Source organism: Octodon degus, unplaced genomic scaffold, assembly GCF_000260255.1.
Source record: "Octodon degus isolate 3935 unplaced genomic scaffold, OctDeg1.0 scaffold00157, whole genome shotgun sequence".
NCBI lineage: Eukaryota > Metazoa > Chordata > Mammalia > Rodentia > Octodontidae > Octodon > Octodon degus.
The window spans coordinates 234,727-249,694 of record NW_004524733.1 but is presented as its reverse complement, the minus strand read 5'-3'; the positions used below and the strand labels follow the sequence as shown (position 1 = coordinate 249,694).

The following is a 14,968-nucleotide window of genomic DNA, read 5'->3' as shown; positions in this document are numbered from 1 at the left end:
AAAAAAAAAACAGTGGCAAGATTTCATCTGAGATAACTCAAAATATGTAGGAATAGGAACTGGTCATAATCTGATCTTTTAAAACCAGAGAGATTTTTTTTTTCCCGCCCAGAACCGGGGATTGAACTCAGACCCTTGCACTAGCCAGGGAAACATTCTACTGAGCCATCTCCCCAGCCCCTCAGAGAGATTTTTTTTTTTAAATTTAATTTTACTTTAGGAAAAAAGGTAAAACACAATTTCATAACACAAAAAAGAGAATAACAGAGTTAATAAATGCAAATTAGCATCTTCAGAGTAGTTACTCAGTACAAGATAAATGGGTATAAAAATTCTCCAATTAATTTTTTTTTTTTTTTTTTTTTTGTGGAACCGGAGATTGAACTCAGGCCCTTGTGCTAACAATGTACAATGTATTGATTATTGAAACTTTCCTATTATTCAGCTTTGAAACTGTCTCATTCATATTTATTTCTCAATAAAATAAAAAATGAAAAAAAGAAACTAGGATGAGGGAAGGGGAAAAGGAGAAAAATGCAAGTTAGTTATACTATTAGTGTCTCAGTCCACTGAAAATTATTCATATTAATATTAATTGGAGAAGGGCTGGGGAGATGGCTCAGTGGAATAAGTGCTTCCCTGGCAAGCACAAGTGCGAGATATTTTTTAAATGTTGGTTGGAGAAAGCACTGGTTTAAATCCAGTCAACTTGAAAATCTTTTAAGCACCGTCTCCAGGGATTCTCATGGATTCCTCAGTGTTTTTTGCTGTTGTTGTTTGTTTGTTTTTACAATTTAGTAGTGCATAGTGAAGCAATTGTATGATCAATACATATTTCATTATTTTAGGATTTCTATTCCAGCTATTCTATAACACCCCTTAGGACTAAGATTGTGCATTGTATTTAGGAAATTGTCAATGATCTAAATGTTATTTCATAGTAATTTCCTTTTATTTCATCTTTCTGCACTTGTTACTTTACAAAGACTTCAACTGATAAAGGCAGTCTTTATAAACTGGCCTTTGATGTGTAACTACAGCCAATAAATTTCCCTTACCTAGTCTGTCTTACACCTGATTGGCTAATGAACATTGGGTCCAGTGGTCAGTCACCTGAGGCTTAGGGGCACATACTTAGTCTTCAGCTTGGCGTGGGCATCTCCTATACTGCTTAGAAGATTAACTCTCCATCAGGATCTACAATTTTTAGAATTATTTCTAGGCTGCTAAAGGCCCCTTAAGTTATTGTTCTGTTATGGAGTAAAGCAAATTGAGTAGAAACCTAAAATATATACCAAGTAATTCCTCTGGGAGGTACTGAGGGGTGTTTCTCTCTGTCTCTGTCTCTGTCTCTGTCTCTGTCTCTGTCTCTCTGTCTCTCTGTCTCTCTGTCTCTGTCTATCTGTCTGTTTCTCCACCTGTCTCTCTCTTTCTGTCTGTCTCTGTCTCTGTCTCTGTCTCTCTGTCTCTCCTTCTCTTTGTCTCTCTCTCTGTGTCTCTCATTCTTGCCTTCCTTTTGTCTCTTTCCCATTTTCCCCTTTCTTTTCCTGTTTTTTTTTCCCTCTCTCCCTCTTTTCTTTCCAAAGATTGAACCTGAGCCCTTGCTCACACTGAGGTGCAGCCCAGATATTTTTTTTTGTTCCGAAGAAGGTCCTCACTGTGTTGCCCAGGCTAGCCTCCAGTGTCTCACTCTCCTGACTAAGCCTCCCAAATAGCTAAGAATACAAGGCACATACTCCTGTGCTTACAAAAGTAGCTTAAGTGTATGCATATTATTATTGGATGGGGTTACTTCATTGGTAAAGACCACAATTTAATGTGGTTGTTTTGTAAGGCTATTTTCCCTCAGGGAAAACAGGCTTTGAAACTATTTCTACGTTCCATAGAAAACTAAAATGGCACAACACTTCAGAGCACCTTTTTCTAAAGAAACTCCTACGAGTATCAGCATTGATGATATAACTGAGAGAAGAGTTGAGAAGAAAGCAGTGTGTGTCTAGAGAGCCCCTCATTCTTCTGTCATAAGGCTGAAGCTTAGCCCCTCAGAGCCACAGCCATTCAGCACAAAGAATCTTAGTTTCCTTTTTAGTGGTATCATTACTGGACCAGATTTTGGCATCATCTTGTAGCTGCCAGGCAAATCTTTGTGGCAGTCCATCCAAAGCACAAAACATTTAGCAAAAAAATGCCCATGGTATGGAAACAATATTTTGAGTGTTTTTTTATGGTAAATTTTTGAAATTTATTTCTTACCAAATTTCTGCTGCCTTAAAAACATCCAGATGTTGACTCCAGTGTAATTATTCATTACAGTTGTTAAATTCAGATTTATCTAAGGCTTAGTACATCATACAAGTAAAGAGAAAAAGCAAGCCGTGTTTTAAACTTGGGCTAAATTTCTTCGTGGTTGATATTCCGCTTCGGATTTATAAGAGGATTACTGAAGTGAGCTACCTGTAAAGTGCGGCTCATCAAACGTGAGTTTGGGTGTGCGCTGGGTGAGCTGGACCTGAGAAGCCAAGTGTGCTTCGGGCTCAGCATGTATGTAAAGCTACTAAGATACCATCTCGCTGTGTAATCTTCGCTGGGGCTCAGGCTGAGTACAATGGCTGGCATTTTCACTGTTCTCACACTTACAAAAATAAAACGAGGAAGCATGAGAGGATACAGAAAGACATCTGGTAGCACAAAATGAAGACATTTATCAAAAAGGATGCCTTTTTCCCTTTTAAAAACTGAAAAATGTTTGTTTCATGCCATTATGCTAGCACGTATAAAGTTCACATAATTAGGAAAAGAATCAAATGACATAAAGTAAAAATAAGTGTTTCCCTTTATTAAGTAACAGTGTTGCTTTGTTTTCCTATTAAATGCCTTCCTTTGGTTATTGAGTATGTTCACTCATAATCTAAATGTATAATTAGATTCAGGAGGCATATCAAGCACTAGAATTTGGTAAAGGAAGGGAATGTCACAGGAAAAAGGAATTCTTGTGTATACCTGCGTCTTTTAAAGAAATAGTATAACTTCTCTCAGAAGACTACTTTTATTTCATGACAGAATATTAGCTACTGCATTACATTTGGCTATTATTCTAATGATATTTAAACTAAGAACAAACTTGAATTTTTGTTCATGCTGCTGTTATACTTCTCAGAACTAGGTAACCTACATAAAATTAAAAATCAAAAGGACTACCCAAAAGCAATGCATAAATTTAATCACAACACCTTATGTCTGTTGTTAATATGTTGCTGTGTCTTAGCAAAAAGACAGTAGGAACCCTCATAAGCTTGCTGTGGTGTATATAAAAGTGTAAGATGTAACTTTATGTGTAACAGGAATTAGAGATATGAAAAAGTACTCTAATTTTGGAAATCTATTAAATTTTTTCTCTGAGCTGCTCTTTTATTACTGCTAATCTGTCAGCGTATTCTATCTTTTCAGTTATGTTGGCTTTTTATATGTTCTGAAAAATAGGATACTCTTAATTATTTAGTAACTGTGCCCATTTCTCATAACACTTGTTTATATGTATATTTATGGGATTAAAAAACCACTCACTTAGTCTAAAGTTGCTAACAACTGAGAGGCATGTTGAAGACTAGAGATTCGGCGTGTAGGAGGGTGTGTTTGCCATGCATGAGGCCCTGGGTTCAGTCCCCAGTACCTAAACAAGAAAAAATGAACAGCTATAGAGCAAAAGGGGATGGGGTTGGATGCATTTGAAAGATCCTGTATATGACAATCAAATGTATATATATTACTCAGACACACACTTTTGTGCTGAAGAAAGTCTCCAAAGATCTGCACATGTGACTGCTATTAATCAGCGGTTCTAGAAAAGAGAAGTGATGAACTCATAAATCAAATGATTTTGAAGGCTATAGGCTAGCTCACCAGCTTGGTTAATTTTGTTCTCTTAGGTGCATTAACTGAGTGCAAAATGTGGCATACAGCATTTCAGAAGATCCTGCTGATTCTACCACCAGTTCTGAACATTTATTGTAAAAATACTTTTAAACTCTAATGGGAGAGACAGCAGGATTCTCCCAAAACTTCAAGTAAATTCTGCACCAGAAAAAAAAAAATCTCCTGAGAAGGATTGAATTCTTCTGAAGAGAAAAATATATAATTTACTACCACCTAAAATATTAATGAGATATATGTGAGGGGCTTTTCAGACAAGAATGTATCTTGTATTTATTTATCAGAGAGTGCTGTGCGCTTAAAATCTTTTGCCCACTAGAATCTCTGGCGATAATGAAAAACATGACTCTTGACCATTTCACTTACCAAGTATGTATTGTGAGGTGGCTCTACCAGAATAATAACTTCCGGCACAATTTACACTGGCATTTGTTAGCAGAGAAAGATTTCTCCACTGGGGGTTAAGAATATTTAATCCTTTAAAGCTGACATATAGAACATGTAGCCGTGTCAGCTACAGCTGTTTCTAAACATCAGTAACGAAATTATAGACAGGTTTTGAAGCTTCTGTGGTGGGAAGGAACACATCTGAGGATTCAACTTGCTGACAATGTTTATGTAATTTAATCTTACCATCTGGTAGAAAGTAAACATTTTTTACAAAATTAAAGTTTATAAAGTGAATCACTTATATTTCCCAATTGTTGAGAATGACAAATTTAAATGTAGCTCCATTGAAGAATAAATGGAAATTCTGCTATTTTGAAATAAATAGCGGGCTGCAGTTGATGTTGCTGTTCAATCTGTACTGGTTCCTTACATAGTAAATAAATGGGCATTTTCATCTAAGCTAAGGATTTTTCATTTCTTGTTGCTTTCCTACCTCTAAGATAACATGTGCTTTATTATTTCTATTTTCCACAAAAGAAACTAATGCAATGTTATATGTCAGTAATCTCAGAATAAATAACATCACAAATCAAATGCAGGTCTGAACCGAAATACCTTCAGTGCATTTCATACTTTATTCTATAACATAGTAATCTTCACATAATGTATAGTTATTGTGTGAATTACTGTGGCATAATGCAGTGTGTTCACTTCACAGGTAGCACCTTTCCCTCTCCTTAAAAGTTGGCAAATTAGCAAGTTTGTGAAATTGACAAATTGGCCCACAAACTCTGCCAAGTTCAAATTTTATAAATCTGACCCAGACATTTTACTTGAAATAAATACACAGGCAGTAGGCTGTTTTGTTTATAGTTGTGCCCTGTATTAAATTGAAAGTGTATGCTCTGTGTTGATGTCATAAAATTTAATTAGTTGTAAGTCAGGGTTTGGTTTAGTGGTAATTAGTTTAGTGTATAATTATTACCTCAAATAGCAATCTGAAATCTACAAGCATTTTGATCTTTTTCCACGTTAAAAAAACTCTAAGATTTGTAACAGAAATAGAAATAATATCCCATTAGCTAATTTCATTAGACAAATCATGAAACATGTTAAGTGGCATGGACAAAATTCATTGATGCCATACATGTGTCATGTTGAGCTAGTACATAAAATATTTTAAATGAGTTTTTTCCTTATTCAGTTAACACACTATAATGAGATGATGCCTCTTAGCAAAGAGCATTCTCTGTAATTCTGCGTGGCAAAATGTATTGCTTCTCATGTAAAAATCATAGTAGATGAATCATCAAGATTAGATCATGTTTTGCAAATCAAGGAAATGCTAGTAAACTTGATAATTACCTTCAATTCATTGGGTTCTGACAAATTTTTTTTAAATGTTTACACGTAGCGCAAGGCTCTAAGTTTGACCCTCAGCATTCCTCCCAATGGCGAATGCATTGCCTGCTTCTAACACAATAGAAAGTACCACTTACCTAACAAAGCAATTACACAAAAGTAAAGGCTTACTGAAACCCATGCAAATATTTATATTAATACATTTAATAAATTAGGAAGGGAGGATCTCTTTGAGTTACATAGATACCATATTTTGTTTGTAGAATCAAAGACTAAATTGGAGAACCAGTGATACTTTTGATAGTTTTCTGATTCTTTCAGTTCTTACTTCTAGCGGGCCAGGGAGATAGCTTAGTGGCATAAGCACCTGCCTGGCAAGTGCAAGGTCCTGAGTTTGATCCCCAGTATGGAAAAAAAAAGCTTAAAATTCCTACCTCTAACACGAATCTGTCTTTTTATTTCTTGTATGAGGTAAACACTCTCACATTTCTATTTTTTAAAGTGTGTTGTGCAGTTTTTCATTTTCCTCAAATTTGTTATTACTTTTAATGCAACATTTATGATCCGAATAGATGAGTTGCAAGCCACAAAATAGTTCAGAACCAACTGTGTTTTATATGAAAGATTATGTATCTCATGTTTTTACGGCTTGCCTTTAGAACATTTTTAGACTTAAAAATATGAAAAGTTTGATAAATATTATATAAGTAATAGTCTCGACAAAGATAGATTAGTTGGTATCACACGGTTATTAAATAGCTTAAAGTAAAATTTTATAGTTTAATAATTGACTTTTATAAGGTTAGCCTAGGTTTATAAGAATATTTAAATTTTGCTCATTGATAATTCTTTTTTTCCTTTTATTCTATTTTATTAGTAAAGGGGCTGTTTTGACTTTAAAAGAAGTCTTCTGTTATGAACATTTCCATTTGGCAAGGAGAAAGAAATGATTCGAAATAGAATATTCATGAACTGGCATAATTAAAAATATTAACCAAGGCATCTAAATTGGCTTTTATAGTATACCATTATAAATATTTATTTAGATCTTTGGGAAATGTCTTGTGTTGTATATATGTTTTACATAGAATATCATTTCAATTTTTATAAGTGTTAATTTATCTTAACACATGTTCTTCTGGCATCAGTGCTCAGCATTTATTCCTGCAGTGTTCTGCAGACCTAGTGGGTGCTTGGGTCAGGACTACGGGGGATGGAAACAATTCTGAGAGGGAAACTCAGCCAGTTGGTAGTCATGGAAGTGACATAAGATGCGTCTATTAAAGTTAGAGATACAAAATAATCTGATGAGATGCCAGATGTGAGATATTTAATAACAGATAAAAGATGAAGTTGGCTTTTGCCTTAGGCTAGTTCTGAGTTGTCATCCATTCTCAGTTTGATACTTAGCTGTTAGGATTTGGGGTTTTGCAAGGTGAATAATACAATGCAGGGCACAGTTTATAAAATTATTTTATAATCACCCAAAGAATCATTTACAAAGAGTGCAGGAAATCTCTGTAAACACTAAACACCAAAGAATCCAGCTCAGGGCCTGGATCCTAGTATCCTTGCATGAGTCCAGCTGAAAACTCAGAGCCCACAACAAAGTCTCATGTAGGTCTGATTCATGGATCTGCGCTGGAAAGGCCCAAAGGTCAGTGGTGGAAGCTAGGAGGTCTATGCCAGAGGGATGAAAGATCGGTGCTAGCAGGCTGAGGGATCTGAGCTGAAACCAGCAAACAGTGCTCAAGGTAAGACCCAGAGCTTCCCACAAAACACCACAGCCATCCTCAGCAGCATTGTGGACCCGTGCTCCTCTGAGCACAAGGAGAGCTGAGATTCCATTGGGAAAGCCAACGTGACAAACTTCTCCAGGAGGCTGAGCAGTGCGCCATGTTCCCCTCGAGCCAGAAAGCGGTGCTCAAGATGAGGACCAGAAGTCCTCCAAATAAACTGTAGTCATTCTCAGCAACAACAAGGTCCCAAGCTCCTCCAGCAACAAGCAGAGCCAAGTTCATCAAGAAAGCCAGCATCACAAGGTCCTCCAGCAGAATAATCCAAGAGAGCCATCGGCTTCCAACAGCTCCAACAGCTTCTCCAAACAGCTTCCCTAACAGCATACCAGTAGCTTCTCCAGTTCTGCCTCTTGTGCTACTGGCAGCAGCCCTCAGGTGGGCCTCCCACCCCCAGCACCATGCTATCTCAGTTCAGCTGGCTGTAACAAGTTGACCACCAGTTAAAAGTTCACTGACTAGCCTTATAAAAATTTTAATTCATCGGTACCCTGGATATAAGATTTTGTTAAAACACACAAGATACTACTTAATAAATCAGTGATCAATTTAGCATATTATACTGAGGAATAACCTTGTGTCCAAAATTGTTTTATTGATTACTTTAGGCACTGACAAGTCAGTGAAAAACTGAGAGACTACAATTAAAAAGTTGTTGGGTGAATATAAAATTATTCTTTACTAATTCAGTAGGTTAATGATTGAGTCGTACTACGTATACATTAAGACCATATTAGGAATAATGAGGAATATACTATATTGATGGGTACTGCCATACAGAAATATAAAGGGTAGTAAAGATTTTATATTAAAATATTTCAGGAAGGTCCATACTTATAATAATAATGATAGTATTTTAGTGACTTTGTTTTACCCAATCCAAGCTAAAACATATCAAATCCTTAGTGTACTATTATGAAATGAGAATGTGTACTGTGCAATACATTTAATATTTTTTCCTGGCCCACCAACATTAGCAAAAATAAACAACAGTTTCTATATTTTGTGACCAAGTGAATATATTTTAAAAATGCATAAAACAAATGGAAAATGTCTAGAGAAGATTCTCGAATTTTGCCCTGAATTGTAAGAATAAATTTAAAATTATCTGTGACCTTCTTTCATGTTTCTATCAGATGAGTTTGGAAAATAACAAAGAGTTTAAAAATACTCATATGTTCATCTAGCCAACAAATGTTTACTGTGTGCCAGGGCCGTAAGGCTTTAGTACTGGACACCGATCGCTCCCAAGGCAAACCTTGCTTCTGTTCACCTGCCTTGGAGATGTCAGAGGAACCGTGGAGAGGAGATCCATCAGGACCCGTAGGAGCTGAGGATTGAGAACGGGAGTTTAGGGAAAGCACACTAAAAATGTTGTGGTATGCTTTTAGAACTAAGTCATGGTTGAACCCCGAGAGTAAATGTATCTCAAGAAAAGATGAACAGAGCAAGGGCTTCAAAACAAACATTTGAGTAGTTTTAAATTGGAAAGCAGTAAAAGAACAAGAAGAAAGTTTGGGGAGTGGGAGTCACGTTTGTGGAGTATGAAAAAAAGTCGAAGTCATATTCATAGATGTTGGCCTGGATGATCAGGAAGTTTCAAAACAGAAAAACAGATAATTTTTGAACAGCTCTGAAGAGTAAATTTTGGATGAGAGCCTTTGTGTTTGAGTAGGAAGAAATGGGCATCTTTTGACCCTGAGTTCATGGACACATTAGAAGAAACTGAGGTAGATGACGGGAAATATAGGAACATCATCAAGGACAGCATGTTCCACAAACCAGCCGAAGAAAGAAATGTACAGATAAATATTTAGAACAATTCACTTGTATATAAGTTCTCCAGTCTTATGCTTGGAGTACTGATGAATATTTTCATGTTGTATCTTCTTAAATGCTCATTTCAGATTTTTTTTGATGGTACTAAATAGAAAATGATACTTTATAAAAATATGTTATAATTTATAAATTAGAAAGCATCATTCAAAAACCAGAATTTCTGAAAATTGGTAATTAAAAACTGTCTTTTTCAGAAACTAGACTTTTTTAGTTTTTTACTTTTAAAGAATATGAAGTAGAGATATAAACTAAAAAACAGTGCTAGAAACAATACAAGGGGCTGGAGAGATGGCTCAGTGGTCTAAAGCACCTACTTAGAACAAGCTTAGCAAAGCATCAGGGACCGCGGTTCGATCCCCCAGCACCACATGCCAGCCAGCCCTGCCCCCTGGTGGGCTGAGCTGGCCACACACACACACCACACACACACTCACTCTCTCTCTGTCTCTCTCTGTCTCTGTCTCTCTCGCTCTCAAATAAAAAAAAAAAAATTAAAAAAAAAAAAAAAAAGAAACAATACAAGATTTTGGGCTGGGAAGATAGCTTAGTGGCATAAGCGCCTGCCTTGTATGCACAAGGTCCTGAGTTCAATCCCTGGTACAAGGGAAGGGAAGGGAAGAGAAGGGGAGGGGAGGGGAGGGGAGGGGAGGGACAATACAATATTTCACTAAACAAAGTAATGGGAATTCAGCAGTGGTTGGTGTGTTACATGATGCTGTCCTCAAACTAGTTTTTCACATTACCAGATATAAATGTGTAAGCTTTGTTTAAAAAAGACTTGTAAGAAATTAAAAAGAAAAAAAAATCAGAGCTAAAAATAATTAAGTATTAACCGCTCCTTTCAAAAGACCAGCAGAAATCTACAACATAATTATCCAAACCATTCCACACATATACCCAAGTATATCTTTCCCCCTTCTTTCATTTGTACTTTTCCTCATTCCAGATTTTCCCTCTGGCTGATCAGTTTCCTTCTTTTTCACAGCATCTGTCGTACACTCAGACTTTCATCGCTCTTTCAGGTCCTCATGCTAGCGAGATAATGCGATGTTTGCACGTGTGGATCTGATCCATGTCATCTCATCTTGTCTTAATGAAATGTGTTTCAAGAAATTTCTTCCTATTCCCTAAAAAACTAGGATTAGAAATCTCATTCAACCCAGCTATTCCCCTTCTGGGTATCTTCGCAGAAGAATTAAAAACATCAGACCACAGCCATATGTGTGCACCTCTGTTTATAGCAGCACAATTTGCCACAGCTAAATCTTGCAAACAACCCAAATGCACATCAACCAAGAAATTTGGATGAAGAAGAGGTTGAGATTTTTATATAAAGGAGTACTACTGTGCCATAACAAAGAATACACCTCAGACATTTCTGGGTAAATGGATGCAACTTCAGAGCATTCTCTTTAGTGCAATAAATCTGACCCACGTGTGCAGGCATCGCATTGTCTCCCTGGTGTAAAAAAATTAAGAGTAAATGGGGACCAAAATGTACAATAGATATTGTGAAATGAGAAGCAGTTGTTCAAAAGGAAAAAGAAGCTATGTTGGGGGATGGGAAGGAAGGAAGGGAAAAGAAAAATCACATGTAAAGAGGATAAAATAGAAACAAAGCTTTGTAAAATGAATACAGGAAGAGAGGTTGAAGGGAGGGGAGGGGATTGGGAAAAAACAACAGGAATCAAAATATATCTTGTTTGAGAACAAATTCTCTATGATGAATATGATCATTTTTTATATGTGAAATGCACCAATAAACTTAATCTGAAGAAAAAATTTTCCCTCTCAATGAAATACATACATCTCATACTGAGGACACTATACATGAAACTAAGAATTGTTTCCTAACTTGTAGATTAGTAAAAATAAGAGCAAACTCAGAGATCATACATTAGAAATTTTACTTTTTATGCAGAATTAAACTGGGAAGGAATTTCTCATTTTCCTTTTTATTCTTTTGGGATTCTTGAAAGAAAAATCTAAGCATATGTAGCTGCAAAACAAAAGCTCTGGAGAATTCCCTGCCTCAGAGCTGCGACTTATTTTGAGTTTTTCTTCTTGATTTTGTCTAAAGAAAACCTGCTTAGTTATGAAGTCCCACCTGCACATACACAGGTGCCTGCTCTTTAACAAAGAAGTTGTGCCTCTCAGACTCAGATTACCCAAGCGACCAAGATATATATATATATATCAGTTAAATATTTAGGGATCAGAATGAGGCTCACCAGGGAGAAGAAGGCAGTAGGCCTGGTATTAGGAAATCAAGAAAATAATTGAAACTGGAGGACTCCAGATCATTAAATCTGGAGGTTCCTTGTATAACCAATGAGCTTTGATATCCAATTTAATGAAAGATGCTTACTTCACTTTCCAGAGCAGAGCAATTAATTGGTAGCTATAATTTAAGATTGGTCTTCTTTCTAATTGAAAGAATGTCTAAAGGGAAGTGAAATTTTTTTTCATTGCACTCATTTTCATTTTTTAATTTTTTTAAAGAAAAGTTTTATTACAAGTATTGACATTTTCATTATTGCAACTGGAATAGTTAATTTACTATGCACTATCTCTACATAAGGGAAAAGTTCTTTTAAAGACACTAAACAGTTTAATGAATTTGCAGCCTGTGCTCTGGGCTTTCACAGATGAGGATTAAATTTTTTCAGGAAGAACGTGACGCATGACAGAATATGGGAAAATGCATTTTAAGCCAGATAACATGATCATCATGTATTTCATCTTTTCACTGCATTAGAAAGTAGTTTTACTCATGGCTCTTCACAACCCACTATTTTTTTTTTTTTTAAGAATTTCATTGGCAGCTGATCAAACCTTAAGGTTGAACTGAGTGACAGATGTGTACACTCCAGGCAAGTTTCTTCCTTACCTCAAGCTTCAGCTCTGCCTTATTTAAATTTATAGATATAGATATTATATCTATATATCTTGTCAATTGGTTCTGTCTCTCTCTCCTTCTCCCCATATATATAAATGGACAGATAGATATTTGCAAGCCACAGAAAGTTAACGTGCTAGTGAATGCACAGAAATTTTTTTAAAAAATATTTTTATCGAGATTCCTCAACTTTGCATGTATATTTCTTTTCCAGACTTACTGAATATAATTGAAAAAAATCACTAAATGTATTTTAGGTATGCAACAATATTTGAGATACATATATGCTGTGAACTGACTACCACTCTCAAGCTAATTATCATATCCATCGTCTCACGCCCTTACAGCAATTCATAATTTCACCTGTTTAGAAGCGTAACATTCCTAAGGCGGCTCTTTTCATTAATCTACCACATAATTGTACAGCAAAGTCATCCCGCGGAGTGCTCGCACAGAAGCGCCACCAGGATAGAGACAGGCCCCTAGGAGTGTGACCTATTTAAAATATCTGAAAATAACCTCAAGGAAGACCCTCCCATTTTTTCCTCTGCCAATAAGACGCCGACAACACAGGAAAGCAGACAACTTTTATTCTGTTTTCCTCCTGATACAAAGACAGGTGAATGACACTGAAATGCTATGTCTGTTGAACATGATTGCTTCTATAAGGCTTAGCCCGCTTTGTCTTCATGAGAGCACTGTAGGATGAGCCACTATAGTTGGGTTGAGAAGACTGTAAGTTACAAAAAGCAGTTATTCATCTCCTAAAGAAGTCAATGCGATACCACTTATTGCCATAATGTCTCTCAAGTAAAGTTTTTTTTTAAAGGGTAATAAATGAAAAAAAATACGTCACAAGAAGAGAAAAAAATGTCACAGGTCTGTCCTGTTACAATTCTGTATATGGTTAGATTTCTAAATTTCTTTGTAAAATTATGTAAATACATATTTCTACCTTTATAAAATTATTTTTCCTACATATTCTGCAAGGTCTTAAAGTTCAACATACCAATATTTGATGGAAAATACCTGTTCCATGGTATGCCAAAGATGTTTGATATTTAGACAGATAGGGTAAACTGAACTGCATATATTGCAGGTTAATAATAAGCTTCTCTTCTGGAGGGTTAACAACCTAAGTTAGCAGTTCAAAATTAGAGGAAAGGAAGGGCTGCAAGGTCAGCCAATATTTTAGTCCTTGCCTTTCAAGGTCAGTGAAGACTCGGAACATAGGAGAACCTGTACTGTAACAACATGTAACTCAGTTGTGCTCCAAATTTTCTGATCAAGAAGATCATGCAGTCTCAGAGGAGTGTTATTGATGATGTATAGTGTGCCTGGGAAGAGTCACATGGAGAGAAAAAACATTCTCTCAGGCTTTCACAGAGAGCAAATTGGTCACGCAATGGCTGTGACTTATCCTCATGGCTGACACCGACAAAGGATCTACAAAGTGTGGTACAGGGCTACAGGATAAATCCTGAGGGTACTTGACTGACCCTATCAGATGCAAAAGTTACATTTTTTGCTATATAGGTCTTGCTATATCTTGGTCTTAACCATCCAGCAGAAAAGTATAAAAACGAGGTATATAAAGTAAATCCATATTAATATGATGAGCTGTAAAAGGCTCAAGTCAATAACTTCTGATGAGGATAACCCACTAATATTATAGACTGCTAGACAGTGTTGGATTGTTTAGCTGAATTCAAACACCTTAGTATTTAGATGCCAATAGACTATTCACCTCTCACAGGACTAAACAAAAAAAAAGGGAACACAAAGGAAATATTTTGTATTTATATATCCAAAATAGTTAGGATAGATATACAGCTACTTTCACTTAATTCAATGAGAAGAAAGAGGTGTACTAATAGTGTTTGGACAGGATATCTTGTCTGCTTCTTGTACTATGGATAACCACTAAGAAGATAACAATGTACAATGTATTGATTATCGAAACTGTCCTATTATTCAGCTTTGAAACTGTCTCATTCATATTTATTTCTCAATAAAATAAAAAGGCAATGCGATTTTGCACTCTTTATGCATGTGGGTGGAACACATGTGATATCTTGGTGGCTTGAGGTAGGGTCCTTTCTTTTATTTTTTTTTTTCTTTTAGTACAAGATCTACAGGGTCTCACTATGTAGATCGGACTCGTAGTGATTCTCCTGTTTTCAGCCTCCCAAGTGCTGTGATTACAGATGCACACCACCACGCCCAGTCTCATTTGCCTTGGTGGGGGGCAGCTCTGCATGTCTGGGATTGAACCCCTACCACTGTGCTCTGCCTAAGCAGGCGCTTTAATCTGCTGAGCTACCTTAACAGTCCTAGTAGGGTCTTTTCTATACAGATAAAAGAATCTTCCTGCCATGCTGAAAATAAATTGCTGTATAGTAGCTCCACCCATGTTGTGCACAAGGTGGATGACTCATTTCATCAAAATTAACAGTGCCCCAAGCAATGTTTTATTTCCTGATGTTTTGAGGTGTACCTAATAATTTAGATGCCATTGGCAATGTTTGGTTTAGTGAGGCAGGACCTCTGCAATGTGCAAGTAAATATGCTTGTAGGTCACATGCTTTTAGACTATTAACCATATGCACACAGAAAAAGCTTAGTGGTGAGTCTCGTTTATAGTATGTGTGTAATAAATGATATTAGAGACTGAATAAATACATAAATGACAGATTTGAGACAGTATAGTGATGAAAAATGCAGACTTCAAAATTCAAATTTTTCAAATTCA

At 36.2% G+C, this 14,968-nt stretch overlaps 1 protein-coding gene across 1 annotated transcript in view; it reads left to right on the top strand.

The window, feature by feature from the left end:
* LOC101580163 (teneurin-3-like) overlaps nucleotides 1–14,968 on the top strand; it is a 226,837-nt gene that overhangs the window by 31,866 nt on the left and 180,003 nt on the right. The gene's annotated exons all lie outside the window — the stretch shown is intronic.